The sequence below is a fragment of the Sinocyclocheilus grahami genome, unplaced genomic scaffold (assembly GCF_001515645.1).
Source record: "Sinocyclocheilus grahami isolate Dianchi unplaced genomic scaffold, SAMN03320097.WGS_v1.1 scaffold900.1, whole genome shotgun sequence".
NCBI classification, from domain to species: domain Eukaryota; kingdom Metazoa; phylum Chordata; class Actinopteri; order Cypriniformes; family Cyprinidae; genus Sinocyclocheilus; species Sinocyclocheilus grahami.
Window position 1 is genome coordinate 53,611 of NW_015506079.1, and position 24,845 is coordinate 78,455.

General features: G+C 38.7%; 1 long non-coding RNA gene across 1 annotated transcript; it reads left to right on the forward strand.

The window, feature by feature from the left end:
• The first annotated feature begins 12,359 nt into the window (after positions 1-12,359).
• LOC107563970 (uncharacterized) lies at positions 12,360-17,095 on the forward strand. Its single transcript, XR_001606169.1, has 3 exons — positions 12,360-12,370; positions 15,140-15,142; positions 16,955-17,095. It is a non-coding gene; the product is annotated as an uncharacterized lncRNA (long non-coding RNA).
• The last annotated feature ends 7,750 nt before the right edge of the window (positions 17,096-24,845 follow it).

Genomic DNA, 24,845 nt, shown 5'->3' on the forward strand with positions numbered 1-24,845 from the left:
GAGAACAGTGACTATCTATGATGTTGGCATTGGTGCACCAGTCGTCGTTTATGTAGATGCAGAGCCCACCGCCCTTGGTCTTACCGGAATCTTTGTTTCTGAGTTTCTATTCCAAATCTTAAAAAGATACCATGAAAAATTTGATTCCTGCAACCATATTTCTGAGACTATGTCTAGTCATTAAACATACCACTGCATAGTTTTTCAATTATGAAACAATAGACAGAATCTTAGACATCGTATAACTGATTTGTTTGAGCACTAGAAAAATACAATAAGAATAATTTGAGTAATAAAGAAATAAGAAAAAAAAAGAATTAACTATATGCCAAGTAGCCTACATCTTGTGATTGCTAGATATACAGCATTCACACTGATAGCTGTCGTACACAGAGTAATCACACGCTGATGTGCGCTCATACAGATGGTTATCATGCAGATACAGCCACATTCCTCACAAAACACACACATATACAGTATATATGAAAAATGCTGAAGAAGAAAAAAAAAGAATTATTTGTTCAAAAAGCCGATCGCTAAGTTACGCCCCCATCAGATGACAGAGCCGTCACGAGAGAGCGCCAGAATTCAAATAAACAATATTCCACCTATTTTTACTTTTTTATTTTTTTTTTGTGGATGGTCTCATTCTGTGACACTGTATGCTACAAAACCATGCTGTTTTTTTACAACCAAGACGCAGTTTTTTGAGCGTAAGTTATTCCATAACGGATACAAACAATAACTGTAACTGAGTGAGGAGACGTAAACAAAGGAATGAGACGTAAACAAAGGAATTACCATCCATATTACAACATTGCTTCGTTGGACTAAAAGTGCTCTATGTGATGTCGTGCAGTGCACCCTTACCGTTCTAACTAAACCGGGATTTAAAGCTGTAGATGCGTTTATGGCTCGTTATTACGATACTGCATTTTGATTATGCATGTTTTGATGTGTACTGCTTACACAAATTTAGCAAGTACATTCTTTATAAGCTTTCCATTGGGAAAAACAGCAATATATTGTCGATGCTTGAGGCTTAGATATTTAGAATGATATATAGTTTGTCAAGATTAATTATGTCCCTTTTTATTTAATCTATTCGTAAACATTGACACGTGCAAACAAAGAGCGTCCAGGTGCGGGTTAATAGATTAAATGCGCTAGAATTTTATTGAATAGTACGTGGAGACATGTTTTTAATTCAAATATTCATATTAATCAAGGATTTATTGACTTTTAATGCACCTTATTTAGAAATGTACAGAAATACGTGCTTTCATGTCTTTTATGTAGTACACGAAGAAGATAAAGACCCTTAGTATAAAGTAGATCCTAAAGTCTTGTTTAATTAGGCTGTGCTGTGTATTATGATTATTTCATTTATTCTATTTATTATTAATATCTCATTTCAGTTTTAGTTTGGCTCTAGTTTTGTTTTTATTTCAGTTTATATGAAAAGTTCATGTAGCGTGGATTAAAATTCATATACAGAGTAAATCCTTTTCACTGAACATGTTAAAAATAAGTTTGAAAAAGTTGTGGGAAGCATGGTGGTAGTGACGTTGAAGGCGAGCGACCGTGGTGGTTCGTTTATAGCCTAAGTTTAGCTTTTAAGTTCTGGCGCTTTTATTTAGGCTTCAAAATTCATCAAAGTTATATTATTTTGTGAAGATTATCTTGATGGACAAAACGTGTAAGTTTCATGAACTATGGTTGAACACGGAGCTTATTTTTTGCGGTAATCCAAAAGCCTAAGGAAAAATCCTATAGGCTTTTTGTCGAGGGAACCAGTGTCATGCTAATGGTGCATTCAAGTTATGTCGGATGTACGAGTTGAACGCACACGAACGCCACAACAAAGTCGTTATTACGAGTGGGAAACTCAATTTTCTTTAAGCCCCGAGTTTCCGAGTTGGGGGCGTGTCAGTGAGAAAACGTGTCGGTTGCAATGGACACATTCAAAGACTAGATATGCAGCATCTGTGTTGATGGTAAATTTGTTGAAATTAATAAAATGATAATTTTTTTGTAATGTAAAATACAACTATGTTACATATACAAAATATTATATTATTGTATAATTGCCAAAGAACATATAATGATTCAGTTTACATCACCTTCATAAATTGAATAAAACAGAAAAAAGCAAAAACACAACGACGCACATTCTTTATTGATCATTTTGTAAATGTAAAGTTTAAAAAATTGTTGAATTTTATGGAAAAAAGTTAAATCGCCATATTGTTCCGACCAAAGTGACTTGAACGCACCTGACGTCGTTATTACGACTTGTCAACTCGTAAGTACGAACGTCCCAGGAGGACTTGAACGCAGCATAACAGCCGATCTGCCGACAAAGTGACGTCATAGTTCCGCCACTCTATTTACAAGCTTCCTTACAAACTGGTGCATATTTATTATTATTAGTAGTAGTAGTATTATCATTATTATAATTTTTATTTACTCTTACAGTTACTTGATGTGTTTCTGGTCTCAAATTGTAGCTTTTTACTTCTTACAGTTTATAAATGTGTGAATTTCTGTCATGATGGTTCTTTTCCACATCACTGAATGTTGTAACAAAGGTAATAAAGAGTTGGTTATTATTATCAATTCTCTTTCCGGCTCAGACTACATAGGTTAAGCTTATGGGGCTGTCACGTGATGAATGAACGACTTAAACCCGAGGACTCGAGAGATGAACTAATCAATTCTCTTTCCGGCTCAGACTGCATTGGTTAAGCTTTTTTTTTTTTTTTTTTTTTTTTTTAATTAAACAATACAAACATTAAAACATTAAGGCAGTACAATAATCAAAATAAATAAAGACAACATAAAGAAGAAAAAAAAAGAATATACACACAGATTTGTTGCCAGGGTAACAACAACAAAAAAAACAAGGTAATAAAATTACATCTTAAGCAGACAAAAATTACAAATATAAAGATACTGTTCTCATAGCTTTCAAATTAACAGAACTTTGGATAGTTTCCACATACTTATCTAAGTCCACTTTAAATAAGGAGAAGAGAGGTTTAGAGCCAGTAAACTTTTGTTTATGAATGTGAAATTTAGCTAACAGGAAACAAATTAATTATGTAATATTTTCCGGTATTCTCTTTTGAATAGTCAAACAATCCAAAGAAAGCATCATTAAAACAAAAAGAGAAGTCACTTAGAAAACTTTCTTCGAACACTTTTAATAAGAAAGGAGATACATTTTTGTCAAACATCTTATACATCTCAGCGGTTAGACCATCACTGCCCAGACTTTTATTATTTTTTTAACTCTTAATTGCCTGTAGAATTTCTGATTGAGAGATATTGCCGTCACAAGCTTCTTTATCTTCTAATGAAATAACTTTATTGTGATTGACAGAGTCAAAAAAACGAGTTGGGTGAATTATCACAATATCTTGATGTATATAAGTTATTATAGAATTTGGAACAATAAGCAGCTATTTCTTTAGGATGATCAAGAACTCTATCATTTGTTCGGAGACGATCAATAGAAACATTCATAGCATTGGATCATTCCATACTAAAAGAAATAGGCTGAGTTCTGTTCTCTTTCTTCCAGCCATTTTTTCCTGGATCTAACATAGGCTCCCTTAGCTTTGGATCTGTACAACTCATCTAATCTATTCTGTAGTTTAGAGTATTCAGTGTTTTGAGTCTCTGTCAATGGTTCCATAAATGATCAAGCAGAAAGCTGTGAAAGAACTTAATCTTCAATTAATCTATTTTGTTTTGCAATATTACTTCCAAATTTTCTTAAGAATTTCCCTAATTCATATTTTAGAAGCTCCCAATTCCGTCCATAAGCTTGTTCTGATTCAGCCCTTTCCCAGTGGAAATGCAATCCGAGCTGTGCCGTGCCAAGTCGTACCATGCAGTGGAAAAGCGCCATTAAAGAGAAATGCAACCTTCATATAGATTACATAATCAGGGAGTATTTGCTTTCATTTTGAATTGGTTTGTTTAATAAAAGTAGACATTTTAAGCTTTCTGTATATATATTTCTCATGTGAGGTACCCCAATCAGGGCTGGACTGGTAATCGGGCATACCGGGCATTTTCCCGGTGGGCCGACGCACTTAATGGGCCGACAGAAGGTTTCTTTAATTTTTTTTTGCCAAGGACCATCACGCACGGACAGCGAGCAGCCAGTGGCCCATTGGTTTGTCTCAGCGTAAACCATCTAATCACAATGCGCTATAGACGGAGCGATGAAGTATTTTGCTCCGCCTATATAAAGATTGATTCACCCCAACTTCTTCCTCGTCGGCTTTTCCCACGTTTTCACAGCAGCATTATCAAAAACAGGCTTGCTCTGCGGTGAGTGATGCAGGCCAAAGAGCCAGGCAGGAGGACAAGAAGTGAGTAGTTGAATCTGTAAAGTGCTTGATAGGGACTCTCAGTGGAGGCAGGCATCTAACCTATCCTAATGTGTGTGCTTGAGTATGCATGAGTGTAGAATACGAAAACACTTTTTAATAAAACGTAAATTCGTCCCTCGCAATTTTTTTGGCCATGTCAAGTGTGATCATAAAGGGTTTCCATGGGCCAATGGGAATAAATCTAGATAAAAAAAAGACACGATATTGTCGGACCTGACGTTGTCAAAGTCAAAAAAAGTCAAAGTCTGCTTTATTGTCAATTCTGCCACATGTACAGCACATACATACAGAGAATTGAAATTGCGTTACTCTCAGACCCTTGGTGCATACAGTTAACACTTAACACTAACAGTAGACATAATACAGATAAATACAGTTTAAATGTATATAAAATACAAACTATACAAATATACAAATAAGGACATTGTAAAAAAAAAAAGAGAGATAGAAAAAGTGGCGTGAGGCACATGGCAGTCAGAGTGCAAACCAGTGATATAAACAAACTGTGAAGATATAATGAGTGTAGTGCAAAAAGAGCTTATCAGTCTGTTAAAGTGATAAAGAGCTCAGAGAACAGTCTTTAATTAAACTGTCAGAGAGGTAGTTTGCAGTACAATGCTGGATGAGGTAGTGAGCAGTCGTCTGCTGGTCCTGGCCTGGAGACTCCGCAGTCTCCTCCCTGATGGCAGCAGACTGAAGAAGCTGTGTGTCGGGTGGGTGGGATCACCTGCAATGCAGAGGCCTTTGCGGGTGACATGGGTGTTGTAAATGTCCTGGAGGGAGGGGAAAGAGGCACCAACGATCTTCTCAGCTGCTCTCACTAAGCGTTGAAATGTCTTGCGGCAAGACGCGTTGCAGGCACCATACCACACAGTGATGCAGCTGGTCAGGATGCTCTCGATGGTGCCTCTGTAGAAGGTGCACATGATGGGGGCCGGGGCTCTGGCTCTTCTCAGTTTGCGGAGGAAGTAGAGATGCTGCTGTGCTTTCCTGGCCAGTGCTGCGGTGTTGTCAGTCCAGGAGAGGTCCTCTGTGATGTGCACACCCAGGAACTTAGTGCTGCTCACCCTCTCCACAGTCGCACCGTTGACGGTCAGAGGAACATCCTGAAGTCAACAACAATCTCCTTCGTCTTCTCTAAATTCAGAGAGAGATTGTTGTCACTGCACCACCTGGCCAGGCAGCTCACCTCGCTCCTGTCGTGTCATCCGCAAACTTAATGAAGAGGTTGGAGTTGCGTGACAGTGTGCTGTCGTGAGTCAGCAGGGTGAAGAGGAGGGGGCTCAGTGTTCAGTGTGATGGTGCTGGATGTGTTGCTGCCGACCCGTCGTATGAATCTTTTTTGTCCAGATATGTGAGTGCTGAGTGGAGGGCAGTGGCGATAGCATCATCAGTCGAGTGGTTGGACCGATATGCAAACTGGAAGGGGTCCAGGGAGAGAGGGAGGGCAGACATAATGTGGTGCATGACTAACCGTTCAAAGCACTTCATGAGAATAGGGGTAAGTGCAACTGGATGGTAGTCATTGAAGCAGGATGGAGACGACTTCTTTGGAACTGGAATGATGGTGGTAGCTTTGAAGCATGTGGGGACAACAGCCTGCGTACTGCCTGATGTCTTCCAGTCAGGAAGTCCAACAGCCAGTTGCACAGCGAAGTGGTGAGCCCCAGCTGGACCAGTTTGTGAATGAGCTGTTGGGGATGATTGTGTTGAATGCTGAACTGAAGTCTATGAACAGCATTCTGACGTATGAATCTTTTTTGTCCAGATATGTGAGTGCTGAGTGGAGGGCAGTGGCGATAGCATCATCAGTCGAGTGGTTGGACCGATATGCAAACTGGAAGGGGTCCAGGGAGAGAGGGAGGGCAGACATAATGTGGTGCATGACTAACCGTTCAAAGCACTTCATGAGAATAGGGGTAAGTGCAACTGGATGGTAGTCATTGAAGCAGGATGGAGACGACTTATTTGGGACTGGAATGATGGTGGTAGCTTTGAAGCATGTGGGGACAACAGCCTGACTTAGCGAGATGTTGAAAATGTCTGTGAAGACATCAGTGAGTTCCACTGCACAGTCTCGCAGTACACCCCCAGGAATGTTGTAAGGACCCGGAGCTTTGCATGCATTGATCCTGCTGAGGGATCTCCTCACGCTCTCTGGGGACAGTGTCATCACCTGGTCGCCGGGAGGAGGTGGGACCTTCTGTGCAGTGGTGCTGTTTTGTGCCTCAAAGCAAGTGAAGAAGACATTCAGCTCGTTCAGCAGGGAGATGGTGCTGTCACAGGTCTGCGGTGGGGGCTTGTAGTTCGTGATGGTCTGTATCCCCTGCCACAGGCTTTGAGTGTCTCTGCTGTCGCTGAAACGATGAGCTATCCTACTGGAGTACTGTCTCTTAGCCTCTCTGATGCCACGGGATAGGTTGGCCCTAGCTGTCTTCAGGCCCACCTCATATCCAGCTCTGAAGGCAGCGTTCCGTGTCTTCAGGAGTCTGTAGACCTCCCCTGTCATCCACGGCTTCTGGTTGGCCAGTGATGGTCTTTGTGACCGTTACATCATCAATGCGCTTGGTGATGTAGGCAGTGACAGTCTCTGAGTACTCCTGGAGGTCTGTGGTGTTATTGTATGTGGCAGCCTGCTTAAACATATTCCAGTCAGTGGTGTTAAAACAGTCTTGAAGAGCCGCTGACGACCCTTCCGGCCACACTTGTATTTGTTTGAGAACTGGTTTGGTGACTTTTGAGAACTGTCCGCTCGATAGCATGTCAGCTGGTCGAGCTGAATGGCGCAGTCCGGAACGTTGTTGTTGAGCCATGTTTCCGTGAACACAAAAACACAACAGTCTCTTACAGTCCTCTGAGTTGAGCGTAGTAGTCGGATGTAGTCCAGTTTATTGTCCAAAGAGCGTACGTTAGCCAGTACGATGGTGGGGATAGCTGGCTTGTGTGGGTTAGCTGCTAGCCTAGCCCGGATACCTCCGTGCTTACCCCTCTTTTGCTTCCTCTCGCGCTGCTTGTGGCGCCTCCGCTGTAGGCGAGGTGCAGCAGTGGGGGTCGGTGATGGTGTAGGCCTCCGGAGCAGACCGAGGTCCCGCAGCTCTTTGGCGTGCATGGAGTTTAGCTCTAAAAATGTGGTTCCGTTTAGCTTTACAAATTTGGTTATTCCTGTGATCAAAGCTAAAATTTCAGCATCATTACTCCATTCTTCAGTGTCACATGATCCTTCAGAAATCATTCTAATATGCTGATTTGCTGCTCAAGAAACATTTCTGATTATTATTATTATTATTATCAATATTTTAAACAGTTGAGTACATTTTTTTTCAGGATTCTTTGATGAATAGAAAGATCTAAAGGCCAGCATTTATCTGAAATAAACAGCTTTCATAACATTATACACTATACCATTCAAAAGCTTGGAGTGAGTGTATATATATACAGTGGGGCAAAAAAGTATTTAGTCAGCCACCAATTGTGCAAGTTCTCCCACTTAAAAAGATGAGACAGGCCTGTAATTTTCATCATAGGTATACCTCAACTATGAGAGACAAAATGAGAAAAAAAAATCCAGAAAATCTGGAGTAATGATGCTAAAATTTCAGCTTTGAAATCACAGGAATAAATTACTTTTTCAAATATATTCAAATAGAAAACAGTTATTTTAAATAGTAAAAATATTTCACAATATTACAGTTTTTGATGTATTTTGGATCAAATAAATGCATGCTTGGTGAGCAGAAGAGACTTTATAAAACATTAAAAAATTATTATAAAAACATATAGTAATCTTACTGTTCAAAAACTTTTGACTGGTAGTGTAGGCCTATATCATAATATTTTTCTGCACAAACACTTGAATATAAATAATAATAGAGCATACTTATTTTAGGTTAACACTACAATATGGGATCCACATTAAAATAAATCTTCACAAGTCTACATCCGAGACAGATGCAGTTATATCCTGTAAATTGAAGGCTATTAGACTTTTTAAAATGATCTGACTGGCCAGCCCGATCTCATAGCAAATCGTACATATTTTACGAGGTGGGTAATTCGTACGAATTTGCACGACCTCACTCGTACAAATTCATATGATTTTTGCTAAATCGTACGTATTTTACGAGTTGCACAATTCATATGAATTTGTACGAATGACCTACACCTAACCCTGCCCATAAACCTACCCGTCACTGGGGTCTAATTCGTACGAATTGGTCGTGAGATAGCTTTGGATGGGCGATGGGCTCCAGTTCGTTGATTTATTAGTGTTCTTGATCAAGACTAAACAGATGTCGCAGTCATAAACTTGTTTTAATGACTCTCATAATTTTTTTAAAATAAATCACTTATGCATTAAATAATAAAGATACAAAGCAGGTTAAGTTAAATATTATTTTACAAATAATTATAAAATGCTATAGACTGCGAATAAGATTGCATTTTGCATATGCATAACAAAGTAAATGATTTTTTACATGCAATGATACAAAATAAAACCAAACAAGATTTGTAATGAAGAAAAACTATGTAGACAAATAAGAATAAATGATGTAACCCCTCAGCACATCTCTTGAGCGTCACGCTCAGTAACTTGCACGCAGAACACGCAAATCTTGCACACTACATGAATGCAGCACAGATAGCGACACAAGTTATGTGAAGCACATAAAAGGTTTAAATAAGATAATATTGACAATGAACATTTTATGACATTTAAAATAGTTTTGACTATTTGTCCTTCAGTCTGCCTGTGCATTTCTGACCAGCACTGGGCTAAATCTCTGTGATGTTCTAGTTGAGAATGCAATTTCTAAAATGTCATTAGAATGAATTCATTTCAAAATATTATGATACGGAAAGCCTGAAACAAATCACAGCAGTATATAGACCTACACAGTATCAGTCAATCAGTATGATTATAATGATAGAACTTGAGTTCAAACTGAGGACATTTACAGGTGCATCTCAATAAATTAGAATGTTGTGGAAAAGTTCATTTATTTCAGTAATTCAACTCAAATTGTAAAACTCATGTATTAAATTCAGTGCACACAGACTGAAGTAGTTTCAGTCTTTGGTTCTTTTAATTGATGATTTTGGCTCACATTTAACAAAAACCCAAATAAACTTTTCCACGACATTCTAATTTATTGAGATGCCGTTTCTTGTTTTAGTTAGGCCTAAATAATATGAGCGAAATTATACAGTGCCTCACGTTTTAGTAAAATAAAGGTAATAATTTATAAAATATGCAACAGTTTCTTAATTAGTGAACAGATATATTTTACCCACGTAGTTCTCTGTCAAAATTAAGGACAGGTAACGAATAACAAAGTATATGTGTGACATATAAAATACATGCTGTTTTAGTAAAGGAAATGTAACACATTGGTGAGGCAAAGCTGAAGGCTATTTGTGAAAATGTGCTTTGAAGCATTTGCTTGATAACTTGTGGTTAAAGCGCCACTCAAAGGTCAAAAGCTGCAAATGCATTTTGCAGATGTGGTGGCGGCGGCGTCCACCGGCGCTCATTAGACTCTTCTCACCAGGTGTGGGGAATACAACACAGCGGGATTGTACGTGTTCCCCAAATGTAAGCTAAACAGTGTCGAGAGACTGAACTTGATAGGAAACTTCACCGGTTATGTACGTGACCTCGGTTCCCTGAAAGGAGGGAACGAGACACTGCGCTTGCTGCTGTGTTGTAATCCATAATGATTACAGCACACTCCCTTTTTGAACTGTTGCCATCTGGTCGACGCTACAGAGCACTGAGCACCAGAACGTCCAGACACAGGAACAGTTTCTTCCCTCAGGCAATCCATCTCATGAACACCTGACAATAATTGTGGAACACACAACACTATATACATTACCTATTTAACACCATAGTTGTTTACATTTCAAATTTGCACATATCATACCTGTACATCATAATTGTCTATATTATATTTTGTGCTTTTGCTTTTTTGTACATTGTCTATTTTGTCTATTTTATATTATTCTTTTTATTATCTGTGTCCTCTCTTGTCACTGTCATTCTGTTGCACTGTGGAGCTTCTGTCATGAAAACAAATTCCTCGTATCTGTAAACATACCTGGCAATAAAGCTCATTCTGATTCTGATTCTGATCCTCAGAGTCTTGTACCCGTTCAAACCATAGACTGTAAAAAAAGATGGACGACACATCTACTATTCCTTCCACTATAAAAAGTGTAGTAAATGACGTCATTTGGAGCCAGAGTCGTGAGGTGGAGCCGTGGTATTAAACTCCCGCAGACCCAATCAACCATAATGACATGCCCCGTTTTTATAGTCAAGTCAAGTCACCTTTATTTATATAGCTGTAAGGGAAACAGGTAAATTTAGCTCAAAGGGAATCATTTATGATTTTATAGGGAATTTGGACAGAATCACTGTCTTACGGCTGATCACTTGAGTCGGCCAGCGATTCATTGAATGTGCCGTATAACATCAATTCTGCAATGGATATTAATATCCAAAGTATAGTGAAAACACAATTTATTAGCACAGTAACAAGATCGGCAGTTTAAGACATTAACTTGTAAGCACAAAACACAAGATACTTCTCTTTTCAATATAAATAAGACTTTATTAGATAAATCTAAGACATAAACTAATCTAACACACGAACACATGCATTCACACAAGTTGCAGGAAGAGAGAACGTGAGGAGAGAATGAGTTTAAGAGAATGAAAATGTGAAATCCCAAGTTTATAGCAATATGTGAAATTGCATAGACATGAACAACCATCAATCACTTAATTAACCCTCGAATTGAGTTCCTCAATGAGGTTAAAATGATATAAAATGCACATGTTCAGCTGGAGGTACTTGTGTTGCCTGTGTAAGGGGTTCCCTTTGTGTCGTCATTGCAGAAAAGGGGGTTCCCCAAGATTGCTGATTGGCTGGAAGTTCAGTAGTCCTTGTAGTGAAGTCTTGGGAAGCCAATGGTTGGGCGTTGGCTCAGCTTGACTGAAGACGCGGAGTTGTGGGCTGGTTGAAGTTTTAGACGGGTACTCGAGGTCGGACTCGGAGACACAGCGTTAGGCAAAACTTAACTCAGAACACGAACCTCTCAACGGAAAGAACACACCCCAAATGGTGCCTTGACCAATTATAGCTCGGGGCGTTGCAATGTTTCTCCTCCCAATACATAAATCAAATGTTATCTTATCAGTCACATGGTCTGAATTTTCCCGCTCTTGCAGATTGTAGGAAACTTTTTCCTCGTCGAAGCAGAGACCAGGAGACGTTGGGATATCTTTCATACAGAAGTCACTCTTTATTGAGGACTGGGTGACGACCTTAAACAAAGCATGCAAATGAAGTATTCAGGTATAGCAACCTGCCCCATTTCACCAGCCCTAATCCAATCAGCATAACTACTCAAAGACTGGGGCAGAGGCACCAAAAGCCATTACAAACAAAAGGTGATAATCTCAGTTATCTGGTTCATTTGACTAACAATAAGAGAACAGGAACCTGTTGCTACAAACTTTGCTTAAAGGGGTCATATGATCATATGACCTCAAGCGTGAGACGGGAATGTTACGCCCCTCACCATACTGTGATGGCGTGTCCCAGCCGGAGCGACGACACAAAAACATTAAAACTCATTACAAACGAGGCATTTGTTGCATCCAGTGGATATTTACCTTAAATGCTAAATACAATGTACATAACTTTTTCAGTTTATATGCTATTACATTGGAACCTAGATATAACATTTTATACATTTGTAATCCAACAAGAGTATAATTTTGGACATCATTTCTATAACAAGAATATGATACATTTGACAAAGTATTGATTGATAGAAACATTTAAAGCATGAATTTTCACACTCATACATACCCAACATGAATATAATCCTATAAACTATTCAATAGTTATTCAAAATACACATAAGTGATTGGAACATGATGGTCACATGTGTGGGTTACATGCATAATATGGAGTTACACATAGAAATGATTAGTTGCTCCAAAATTGACAATCTCCTTGGAATTGTCAATAAGTGTTCTTTTGTTTTAATGCTGTGAGCTGCTAGTTGGGGGACTTGCTTCAGACTCGTGGCATCAGGATCTGATTTATGTACATCCTGTTGGGCTTCATCCTTGGGCCCCTTTGTGGAATTCGGTTCCTCGTGTTTCAACCATGTTCTTGATTGAATCTTTAATTTGTCTGGGTCGCTCTGAAACCCTACATAGCGCTTTTAACAATACAGATTGTGTCAAAGCAACTGTACAGCATTATTTAGGAAAATAGTGTGTCAATAATGCAAAATGACAAAATTTCAGATAAAGGCAGTTCATCCAGCTCAGTTCAGTTTAAATAGTATCTGTGTAATCAAGTCAACGATATAGGTGGAAATGAAGTGTCCCCAACTAAGCAAGCCAGAGGCGACAGTGGCAAGGAACCAAAACTCCATCGGTGACAAAATGGAGAAAAAACCTTGGGAGAAACCAGGCTCCGTCGGGGGGCCAGTTCTCCTCTGGCCAGACGAAACCAGCAGTTAAATTCCAGACTGCAGCAAAGTCACATTGTGCAGAGGATTCAACTGGTTCCTGTGGTCTTGTCCCGGTGGCCGTCTGAGACAAGGTCTTTACAGGGGATCTGTATCTGCAGCTCATCTAGTGGTCCTGGTCTCCGCTGACTTTCAAGGCTGTAGAGGTCCTCTCTAGGTGCTGATCCACCATCTAGTCTGGATACGTACTGGATCCGGGTGACAGCAGTGACCCTCTGATCTGGATACAGACTGGATCTGGTGGCTACGGTGACCTCGGAATAAGAGAGAATCAGACTAATATTAGCGTAGATGCCATTCTTTCTAACGATGTACCAAGTACATCGGGTGTTATGGGAAGTGTTCCCGGTTCCGGTTGTCCTAATAATGCAGCTTAAAAATCCTTTAACGGATTTGAATATTAGAAATGTGTTAGTGTGTTATGTGTAAGCCAGGTTAAAGAGATGGGTCTTTAATCTAGATTTAAACTGACAGAGTCTGTCTGCCTCCCGAACAATGTTAGGTAGGTTATTCCAGAGTTTGGGAGCTAAATTGAAAAAGGATCTGCCGCCCGCAGTTGATTTTTGATATTCTAGGTATTATCAAATTGCCAGAGTTTTGAGAATGCAGCGGACGTGGAGGACTATAATGTAACAAGAGCTTGTTCAAATAATGAGGTGCTAAACCATTCAGCGCTTTATAAGTATTAAGCAAGATTTAAAAATCTATACAATGTTTAATAGGTAGCCAGTGCAGTGTTGACAGAACCGGGCTAATGGTCATACTTCCTGGTTCTAGTAAGAACTCTAGCTGCTGCATTATGGACCAGCTGGAGTTTGTTTATTAAGCGTGCAGAACAACCACCCAATAAAGCATTACAATAATCTGACTTAACCTAAATCCTGACTGGAAATCCTCACAGATACCATTTTTCTCTAAGAAGGAATATAATTGTGAGGATACTACCTTTTCCAGTATCTTGGACAGAAAAGGGAGATTTGAGATCGGTCCGTAATTAACTAGTTCTTTGGGGTTAAGTTGTGGTTTTTTGATGAGAGGCTTAATAACAGCCAGTTTGAAGGTTTTGGGGACATATCCTAATGACAAATTAATAATAGACAAAATAGGATCTATGACTTCTGGAAGCACCCCTTTTGGAAGCTTAGATGGAATAGGGTCTAACATACATGTTGTTGGTTTAGATGATTTAACAAGTTTATACAATTCTTCCTCTCCTATAGTAGAGAATGAGTGGAATTGTTCCTCAGGCGATCTATAGCACACTATCTGATGCCATACTGTAGCTGACGGATGCTTGGTTACAATTTTATCTCTAATAGTATCGATCTTGGAAGTAAAGTAGTTCATAAAGTCATTACTGCTGTGCTGTTGGGAAATGTCAACACCTGTTGATGTTTTATTTTTCGTTAATTTAGCCACTGTTTTGTTCTAAAAGAGACGAAAAGTAATCAGATTTAGCAGTTTTTAATGCTTTTTCTGTAGGATAGGTTACTTTCCCGCCAAGCAATACAAAATACCTCTAGTTTTGTTTTCCTCCAGCTGCGCTCCATTTTCCAGGCTGCTCTCTTTAGGGTGTGAGTGTGCTCATTATACCACGGTGTCAGCCTTTTTAAAAATAATAATAATCCTTAGAAAAACAATAGGGCCCTGCGCCTTTCTGGCTTGGGCCCTAATAATAATAATCCTTAGAAAAACAATAGGGCCTGCGCCTTACCGGCTTGGGCCCTAATAATAATCCTTACGAAAACAATAGGGCCCTGCGCCTTTCTGGCTTGGGCCCTAATAATACAAATCAAACGACAGTAGTTTCAGTAATCCTAAAAAAATAACTGCCAAACACACATGCTAAAAAACAACAACTTACTTATAGTAAGAAATGGTTATAAACACTGAAACAGAAGCGAAACGAGAAATAAAAAGCGATACTTATCCTTTGCCGGTGTCCCTGCCCGGTGGAGTCGCACGGTAGAGTCGATGGTCTTTACACTCTTCGGTCTTCACACGAGGAGTCCTTCACACGACGGCTGCCGTGGTAAACTAAGCTTTTTTATACCCGTCTAACAAAATACTAAATAAATTCAGCTGGACACACTTTCCTTATTTTTCCCACAACATATGGCCAAGCAAGCGCAGACTCTGACAAGATACGCGATATAGAAAGAGACCAAACGCCATATCAGCACGTCTCCACACAGTAAACAAAACCAGCGTTTCCTAGCAACGACAACTGCACTAAACACTAATGAGACAAGTAAATACTTACTTGGAACACTTACACTTAACTTATCATGGATATAAAATCAGCACATTCCTTAATAAAGTCTGTATGGTGCCCTGGTGGCCTGTATACAGTAGCCAGTACAAACATCACAGGGGATTTATCATTAACATTTGTTTCTCTGAATAATGTTATATGAAGCACCATTACTGCAAACGAGTTATACTTGAAGCCCGCCCTCTGAGAAATACTGAAAACACTGTTATAAATTGAAGCAACACCTCCCCCTTTGGACGTGGCTCATGTTTATAACAGTAATATTTGGGGGTAGACTCACTTAAAATAATGTAATCATCAGGTTTTAGCCAGGTTTTTGTCAAACAGAGCACATCTAGGTTATGATCAGTGATCATATAATTTACAAAAAGTGCTTTCGTAGAAAGGGACCTGATAATTCAATAAGCCAAGCTTTATCATTTGTTTATCCGTATTACATCTGTTTTTTATTTGTTCAACATCAATTAAATTGTTACTCTTAAATTGGTTTCGAGGAACAGACATAGTCTCTATAGTGTGATATCTGGGTGAAAGAGTCTCTGTGTGCTGAGAATTAGCTGATTTCTGTGATGTGAGGCGGCTAGCAGACGGTCGGTTTAGCCAGTCTGTCTGCTTCCTGACCTGGGCCCCAGTTAGTCAAGTATAAACTCTAAGACTATGTGCCATATTTCTAGAGAGAAGAGTGACACCACCCCAGGAGGGATGAAGACCATCTCTTTTCAACAGGTCAGGTCTGCCCCAAAAACTCGTCCAATTGTCTATGAAACCTATGTTATTCTGCGGGCAACACTTAGACATTATAGCATCTAATTACTAGCTAAAATCAAACTTAACACAAAAACGAACAATTTAACATATATCAGTGTGATAACAACTACCTTAAGTTACCAAAACCATCTTTCGTAAAATCGTATTGGAAGCGTAATTAATTTTTTTAATTCTGACTCAAGTCCCATTTGTTTACATGGAGAGGGCGAGGTTTATGACCTGTACTGCAGCTAGCCACCAGGGGACCGTCAAAGAGCCTGCAGCTTCATTTTTAAGGATGTGTGAGGCACACCAGGTTCAAACAGTCGAAAGATTCTGAGGTAATGACGCTGAGCGCCAACCTATATAGTGGGTGGCTCCGCCCCTAGCTCAAGCGCTTGAGCGTCATTGACTGATCAAATTTACTGTCGCGATGCAATCAGGCTTCAGTATTTGGGAGGAGGATAATAGTGATGGGAAGTCCGGTTCTTTTCCGCAAACCGGTTCTTTCCGACAGTTTGTTTCAATGAATCGGTTCAAAAACTGGTTCATCAGTTCTTTTACGCCCAAACGTAATGACATCATTCGCGATGACGTAATGATATCAAGTCTATCGTCCCGGGCTGGGATGAAAATACACATTCAAATATATAAAGCCATTAATCATAACTTCAGTCAGTTAAAACATCATAATCATGATCTGAAAAGTTTACAATTAAGTTTTGCAACTAAGCACCCAAATACAGTAACAGGCAGTGATGTGCATGCGAGGATTTAAGTCTTGAAGATATAAAGTAAATAAATTAGTTGTCATCAGCGCAGAAACCATAATCCACTTACTATACATAATCCATTGCGATTTATTTGTTATTAAAAAAGATTAAGTTTCGCCAGATTGCCCTTCATTCAAGTCTTCGGTTTACCCACTCTCATAATAGCACAGAACCAGTTCGGCTCAGACGTGCTGTGTCAGTCATATGGCGCTTTTCCACTGCGTGGTACGACTCTGCTCGGCACGGGTCAGTACGGCACGGTTCAGCTCGGCTCGATTTGCGTTTCCACTGCAGTTTAGTACCACTTTAGAGTGGGCGGGATTATTCACATGTCGTTATAGTTGCGCCGCCTCTACTACCGCGACTCCTAAAAAAACGTTTTCATTCGTGTCGCCCTATTAAGCTCTCGCTGGATCCGCTCCTCTGCTATCAACGAGAGGAACGTCTGTACTTCCGCAACAGACAACAAAACTTTTTGGTTGTTAAAAAAGGTGCGCTCGTTCAAAACAGTTGCGTTCGATCCTTCGCTGGCTGTTCAGTGACGCAGGTAGTGACGATTCTCTCCGGCCAATCCGTGATCAGCAGAGTTTACACGTCACGTTTTGGTAACGGTACGGTTCACTTGGAACCCCAACCGAGGTGGTACTAAAAAAGGTACCAGGTACTGTACCCAGTGGAAAACCCCCCCGAAAGTGATCCGTACCGAGCCGTACCGTGCCGTACCATGCAGTGGAAAAGCGCCAATAGTAGGCAATCTGTTCGGTAGCTTCACGCTGAATCACGCATGCGCAGTATCATCAGCTCATCGGTTCTCAAATCAGACGTGTCCGAAAGAAACAGTTCTTGGTTCAGTGTACTGGTGATCCGAAAACCAATGCAACCAATTCTTGACTCCAGAACGAGAACCGCTCTAACCGACACGCTGCACGCACGTTCAGTATCATCAGCTGCTCTACTCGTTCATGTTCTATTTACTACAAACTCAATTTGTGAATGTGTCATTGTTAACTATAATTACAGTACATGAATTTCATAAATCATCCCTTATTCCTATTAAACATAGAGTCTTTATTATGGTCCAACTTCCCTGACAAACCCCTTTGGCCTATAACCTAACAGAATCTTCAACTGAACAAAGTACACAGATTAGATACATTCATCTTTTTTTTTTTTTTTAAGTAAAATTAAATATATTTATATTATCACACTTTCTGATGTTTAACAAAATACTTGGATAACATGCTTTTCGTCCTCTTGAAAAATTACACGCATGCGTAGTGTAATGAGCTCATTGGTTCTCAAATCGGATGTGTCCGAAAGAAACGGTTCTCGGTTGAGTGTACCGGTGATCCGAAAACCGATGTAACCGGTTCTTGACTCGAGAACGATAACCGCTCCAGCCACGTTAAAAAAGTGAATAACTTAAGTAATTTGTGGATTAATGCTTACTGGAGACACGAACCGTTTCAAACGATTCAGGCCGATTTGGTGAACTGGTTCAATTACGAGGGCTCAGCAGACAGACATATGATTCATGAGTGACAGGTTTTTAGCGTGATTATAATTTATAACGTATCTGATTTTGAATGTAGTATGACTGTATATTCACAGTGAGTGGGAGAGTGACTCAACTCTCAAAACGTGAACTATTGTGGAGTGAGATGACAAGAAAGCTCTTTCACGGCAACTCTGAAATCAGAGAACATTTAATTAATTAATCAAAATCAAAACTACATATCTCGGTTTATGATCCTTTCTTTTATCTTTTAAACGGTCCAGGTTGATAAATCCTTGAAAACTGCTAGACTTGATTAGTTTTGACTGTGCAAAGTTCTGTATTATGTTCTACAATATGAACTTCGACTTCCTCTAGTTCTGTGTAATATTATAGAGTGACACGAAGATAGGCACATTAATGTTTTTTTTTTTTTTTGATTGTCGGATTATAATTCAGTATGTAGGCTATCAATGAATGACACCGTTTTGACTGTCATGGTGTGTGCATGAACGAGTGTGAAATACCTGCTAATTAAGTAGCTTTTTCCTATAACTTATATTGGCCACTTTTTGCATTTAAATTGGATTATTCTTACTGCTGACATTGAAAATGATGCATGTTGTTTCGAGGGTATCGGTTCATTTCTTAATTCCCATTTTGACAGTGTCTGCTTGCATATTTTATTCATGTTCGGTAGCCTAATTTTTTTTTAATGTTCTATTTGCCCCGATTTGATCCATTTATCTGGGAAATTTATCTAACGTTATATTTATATGATTTTGTCATCATTATTTTGTTTAAGGAGTTAAAAATGGCCCTTATCTAACCTTAATTTACATATTCCATCACATTATTTTGACAGTTAAAGTTTTGGGTGGTTTTTGGGCATTTTTTGGGAGCTTTTGGGCTGGAAATCATCCATCCAATCTGACAACACTGGCCTCATTCCCTCTGTTGGGGAGTGCCCCACTGAATGCTGGCTAATAATTATTGACTGCTGCAGAACTCTTGTCAGGGAGTCGAGTCATTATATTGAGCTTGACCGTTTATTGCACAAGATTTGACCATATACACATGTTAGTGTATTTGAGGTAGTTTTTTCTCTTGCACATAAACGCTGCACCTGTGTGAGAGCACGCAGATGACTGCCGTGCTGAGGTAACTTAGTGAATAGGCAGTTATGCCAAGACCGTACATGCGGTGAACCCTGCACTACGTTATTTACGTAAGTCATTACTGAAACATCACGCAGATCGCAAGTCTTAAACTTAAAGGGAAGAATTCACAACACCCTCCTTTCAGGGAAGCAAGGTTACGTATGTAACCTAGAGAGGTTTGTGCAAATATGTGATGTATACCTTGTGCAGCTGTAAGTTTCCAGGTAAACCACAACATTACGGTCTTACTGTAATAGTTCTGATAATTCACTGTGAACCCACTATTTTCTAAGAATGTGTCGATTCATGTAGACTGTTGTTGTTCTAATTACTTTGTGTAATAAAGAATGTAGACATATTTTGGATTACAAACTGTAATGTTTCATCAGTTAGTCATGTTAGCACTTAGCGACGTCACAGCGCTAGCTGGAGGCAGCCAGAGCCATGGAAAGAGAGAGTTGCATCAACGGAAGTCCAAAACGCTCGATCGTCACGTGATTCACGTAAACCTCAAATAGTCCCAGGAAGTTCATAGCGGGCAATTGAAATACATTGTTTCATCAGTTAGTCATGTTAGCACTCGGCTAACGTATCCACCATTTTAGTTTTGTGAAACGTTTACAGTTTAGCAGCTAAACTTTAGCCATGGGCACGATTCGCTTGCATAAGTGTTAAACAAAATGTTTTTATGTCATTATTTTAAGAACAGATTAGAGCACTAAATCATTAAGAAATGGCTCTATGTGTAAATGCATATGTTGAGAAAATCACAATGTTTTCTGACCTTATATACATTTAATCATTTTGTAGGGGACTCCAACACAATATTAGGACACTTTAAAATACCATATGACCTGCTGTTTAAACGTCTGAAACCTAAAATAAGCATTATATGGTTGAAAACACTGAATAGTTATAATATGACAAGCTCAATGATCTATGATTTATTAGCCATTTTCTGATCTTTGAATCTTTTTTTAAAGTACTCTTTCTTTCTGTGCATCATTGAAGCCTCGTTTATCTGTCAGCCGGTTGATACAGTCAGGAGGAATCTTACTGGCAGCTGCTGGTCTTGTGGTGATCCAGATGAAAGCAAAAGTGCGAAAATTTGAATTTAGCAGTTGATGACGTGACGCACTGAACATTCTAAGCACACCGGTGTGATCATATGCGTCAAAGGGTTAATGTAGTATTTATTAATGAAAGTTATTAAAAAGTGGTACAGAATAATTTAATGTGAACTATTGTATATTTTTGTGATACCCATTTAATTTTGGTGTTCTAACATAACTGTTGCACATCACATTAAAAGTTTGGTTCCAAAACACAATAAATCCATTTTGATCAATTTGAGTAAAAATGTGTTTTATTTACCAAAAATAGTGGCAAGATGAAAAACACTATTTTCTGTTTGAAACTTTCACATAGCATCTTTAGGTTATAATAACTTTAAAAATTCAAATTCAGATTTTGATTTTCAAAGATTTATTATAAAATTGTATAATTATTCCCCCCCAAAATGCAATAAATCCATGACACATTTTTTTTCTTTCTTTTTTTTTTTTCATTGAATCAATATAAAAGTTATTTTTCATATCGAAACTGTTGAAAATACACAACATAGTAAGTTGATCCACATATGACAGGCTCTGAACTTGGTCAATACTAATCTTATATACAGGCACTGGACTACATTCAATCAGTCATCACTCCCAACATGAATTCAACGGGTAATCTTGTTTGCTATAAATTAATTCCAACAATAAAAGAAAATTTCATCATGAACAAGTACATTAACAATATCACATTAGACCACAGAAATTCCAAAATGACATTTCCCTTACATTCAACTTCCAAAAGTGCATTCATCTTTGCCATGTTACATTCATTTAGTTGACTAGTGCTATATGCTGTATTAACAAAAACATTAATGGCATTAATAAAAACACTTACACTGACAAGCTACGCAATATCGCGTTCATAATCTAATGTGACTCATCTGCGATTATGAATGCGTTATTGCATTTCTTGTCAGTGATCTACGGCTCTGTGTATTAAATGCCGCTCCATCTGAAAGCACGTGATGGAGATTTATTATCACAGAACCGGCTTTACTGACGAGATCAAGAGGGTCTGGCTGCAGACTTGCACTTGCACTCACAGACTTGCATTCTCAGACTTGCACTCTCAGACACTTGTGCTTCCGCTAGCGACGTTACTTGCAGTCTTTATTTTTTTATTTTGTTCTATTTTTTGATTACTTTTTGTTTGAATCTCTCAACATTTTACAACAGTAGCCAGGTGGTGAAGATAAGAAAAAAGAAACTAAATTACAAAGTCACTTGCAATCGCCACTTGCACTCTCCGCTACCTGCGACGTCACTTGCAGTCGACACTAGGGTTGGGTACCATTCACATATGAACCGGTACGGTACCGGTACCAGAATTTCGGTGCCGGTACCCAACGGTACCTTTTTTCGGTACTTTACTCTGTGTAATTACAAAAACATTTATTTCAGTGAATAAATAAGTCCAAAAGTCTCAGTTTCAACATTTTGAACAATAGGGCCCTACAAACTTTTTCTTTCTTTCTTTTTCTTTTTCCTCCCAGAAATTCTTGTTTGAATTTTTCTGAAAATCAAATGAAGGCATAAAACATTTATTTTAAATCAAATGAAAATTAAACCCTTTTATATTTTGGCAAACAAACCGAGGTTTACTGTTGAAATCAATACATGGAAGCAAAATTGTGTGAATATTCCTTTACAATTTTTTGAATAGGCTAATAATTGTATTATTTTTTTCTACATTTAAGTGATTAATCTGGTCGTAATATTTCTTTTTATCATTGAATTGTTTTATTTACATTTGATAGAAAATTTAATATTTAAAGATGTACATTATACTGTACAGAAGTAATACAAGAGTAATATATTTCTGTTACATGCTAAACCGTACTTTTATTTTGACAGGTTGCCATGAAGTTTCTGTGTGTATACAGTATGATGATGCTAGTTATCTCAAATGAAACGGTAAAATTCTCGTGAAGTGACTCACAGCAGCTCTGGAGATTAAAGGTCCCATAATGTACACCTTCTGGAGTTTTATTTGAGGTTTTGATGTCCTTAAGAATATACATTTGCGGTATAAGTACCAAAAACCATCTCATATATAACCAATAAATATAAAACCATCATATATTTTTACAGCTCCTCTCTCAGGAGCTCTGCTGAGAACCGGTCGATTTTGGCCTGTCTAATTAATATTCATGAGCCTCTCTTCTGATTGGCCTGTTGTTTTCTGAGTGATGCACGGCCAGGCCAACCACAGGTAACTAGGGTCAGCGACGTCACAGCGCTAGCTGGAGGCAGCCAGAGCCATGGAAAGAGAGAGTTGCGTCAACGGAAGTTCAAAACGATCGATCGTCACGTGATTCACGTAGACCTCAAATAGTTCCAGGAAGTTCATAGCGGGCAATTGAAATACATTGAGTTGGAGAGACAGAACTGTGATTTTTGGTAATTAGTAGACAATAAAATTATTTATTTACATTATTTATAAAATAATGTATACGTACTGTATATATATATTAGTGTTGTTTTTAAAAAATATAAAATCCTCTAATATTTGAGGATTAATGTGGTCAGCTATCCGTACCTGCCTTGTTAACATATTTTAGGCTTTAGTTACCATGGTAATAGTCCGTGTTTGCTATATAAGTTTTTAATATACACATTGTTTCAAAGCAGCTCTACAGAAAATTAATGTTTCTACATTACGAATAAGAGTTCTGTTAACAGGTGTAACTGTGCCAAAGTAATGGTAGAAATGTTCTAAAATTAGGCTGTACAAATCATGCCGTTAAGTAACGTCATGTATTCAGAAACAGTTAAATATGTACAGAAACAATGAACAAATTAAAGCAATGGTTACATGATGTGATCATCAGGGGCGGATTTTGTGAATTGGGGGCCCCAGGCAAAATATAGGAATGGGGCCCTATACATTTGCACACATTTGATCCTAGATCAACCTTGAGGTTCCATTTTGTTGTTTTCAGCGTAAGCCTGTGTGCAAAGGCTGTCTAATTCTAAACTTTAAAATAAATTTATTTTTAGTTGTTTTAACTACAAATTTAAATAAAACTGAAAAAATAATGAAAAGGCAATCATACATTTACACACCTAAAATATATCAAGAGCATACTCACAGAACGACAGTCGACAGAAATATGGGACACACAGGCCTATAATAACTGCTGAAATGTTTGCGGGGCAAATCTCAGATCAGTCTAAGCGCTCATGGTACTCACAGTGCGTACAGCCATACACCTGCAGGCGCCACTGACTCGGACGGTTGTCGTGGTAATAAACACCGTAAACAGCAAACGTTCGCGTGTCCGCGCTTAATGCACATATCCTATATGAAAAGCTTTTTAGGGGGCCCTTGGCTTTTGGGGGCCCAAGGCGGTCGCCTACCTTTGCCTAATGGGTAAGTCCGCCCCTGGTGATCATGTTGATTACAACGCAAGGAAAATGTAGCAGTTTTGTATGATTATTCAGAGTCCGCTTCATCTGAAGTCCTCTGAAGGGTGGGCGTCATCTCTTCACAGGTGTTGGGTAATCAGTCTTCGTAAGTGGCTGGATATAGTCAGCAGGAGCAATCTACAGATTACACCAACAAAATGTGATGTAATCATACTAGGGAACTGGCACTTTTTCACAAAGAGCAGGGAAAGACTTGCCAAAACCAGTAAAGAGACTCATTGTGAGGGTGATCTTTACAGGGAGTCTTCAGGTGGTTCTTGTTCTGAAAGCAAGATAGCGAAGGAGAAAAACACAGGAGAAATGGTTAAGTGATGCTCCATCACATTGGAGTCCTGTGGCATCTCCTCCTTCAACACAGTGCTTATTTAGTAGCTAAGACGTTTAAGTATAAAATACAGTAATAATGTACAGGTTTACTGTAAGTACTTCTATAATATAGCAGTGGTATATAATCCATTTTTGGACATTTAGCCTAGCATGACTCTGAAATGAAAACTGCTCACCTACATTAAATTTTCATTCTCACTTTGGTCCATCTGCATCTTTTGCAATATATCTAAGTCTATTTAATAACTCCCCACCAGCAAAATCACTTTTAAATTACACAACGATGGACGAAACTGCATGAAGAGAATGAATAACATCCCGTAAATCTACTAATTAAGTGAGGAATAATCTAATAATAATCTGTTTTAATGCACATGGCAATTTGATTAGCTGTGCTGATAATATATTTTGTTCTATAAATGTCTTACCTTTTAAAAGTTCATCACAGCGGTCTCTTCTGCTGCATCTCTACGGCACTGATAGTATGAGCACTAACTTCCGGGAACTATTGAGCGGATCCACGATCCGCCATTGCTGTAAAAAAACTGGTCCATTGGAGTGA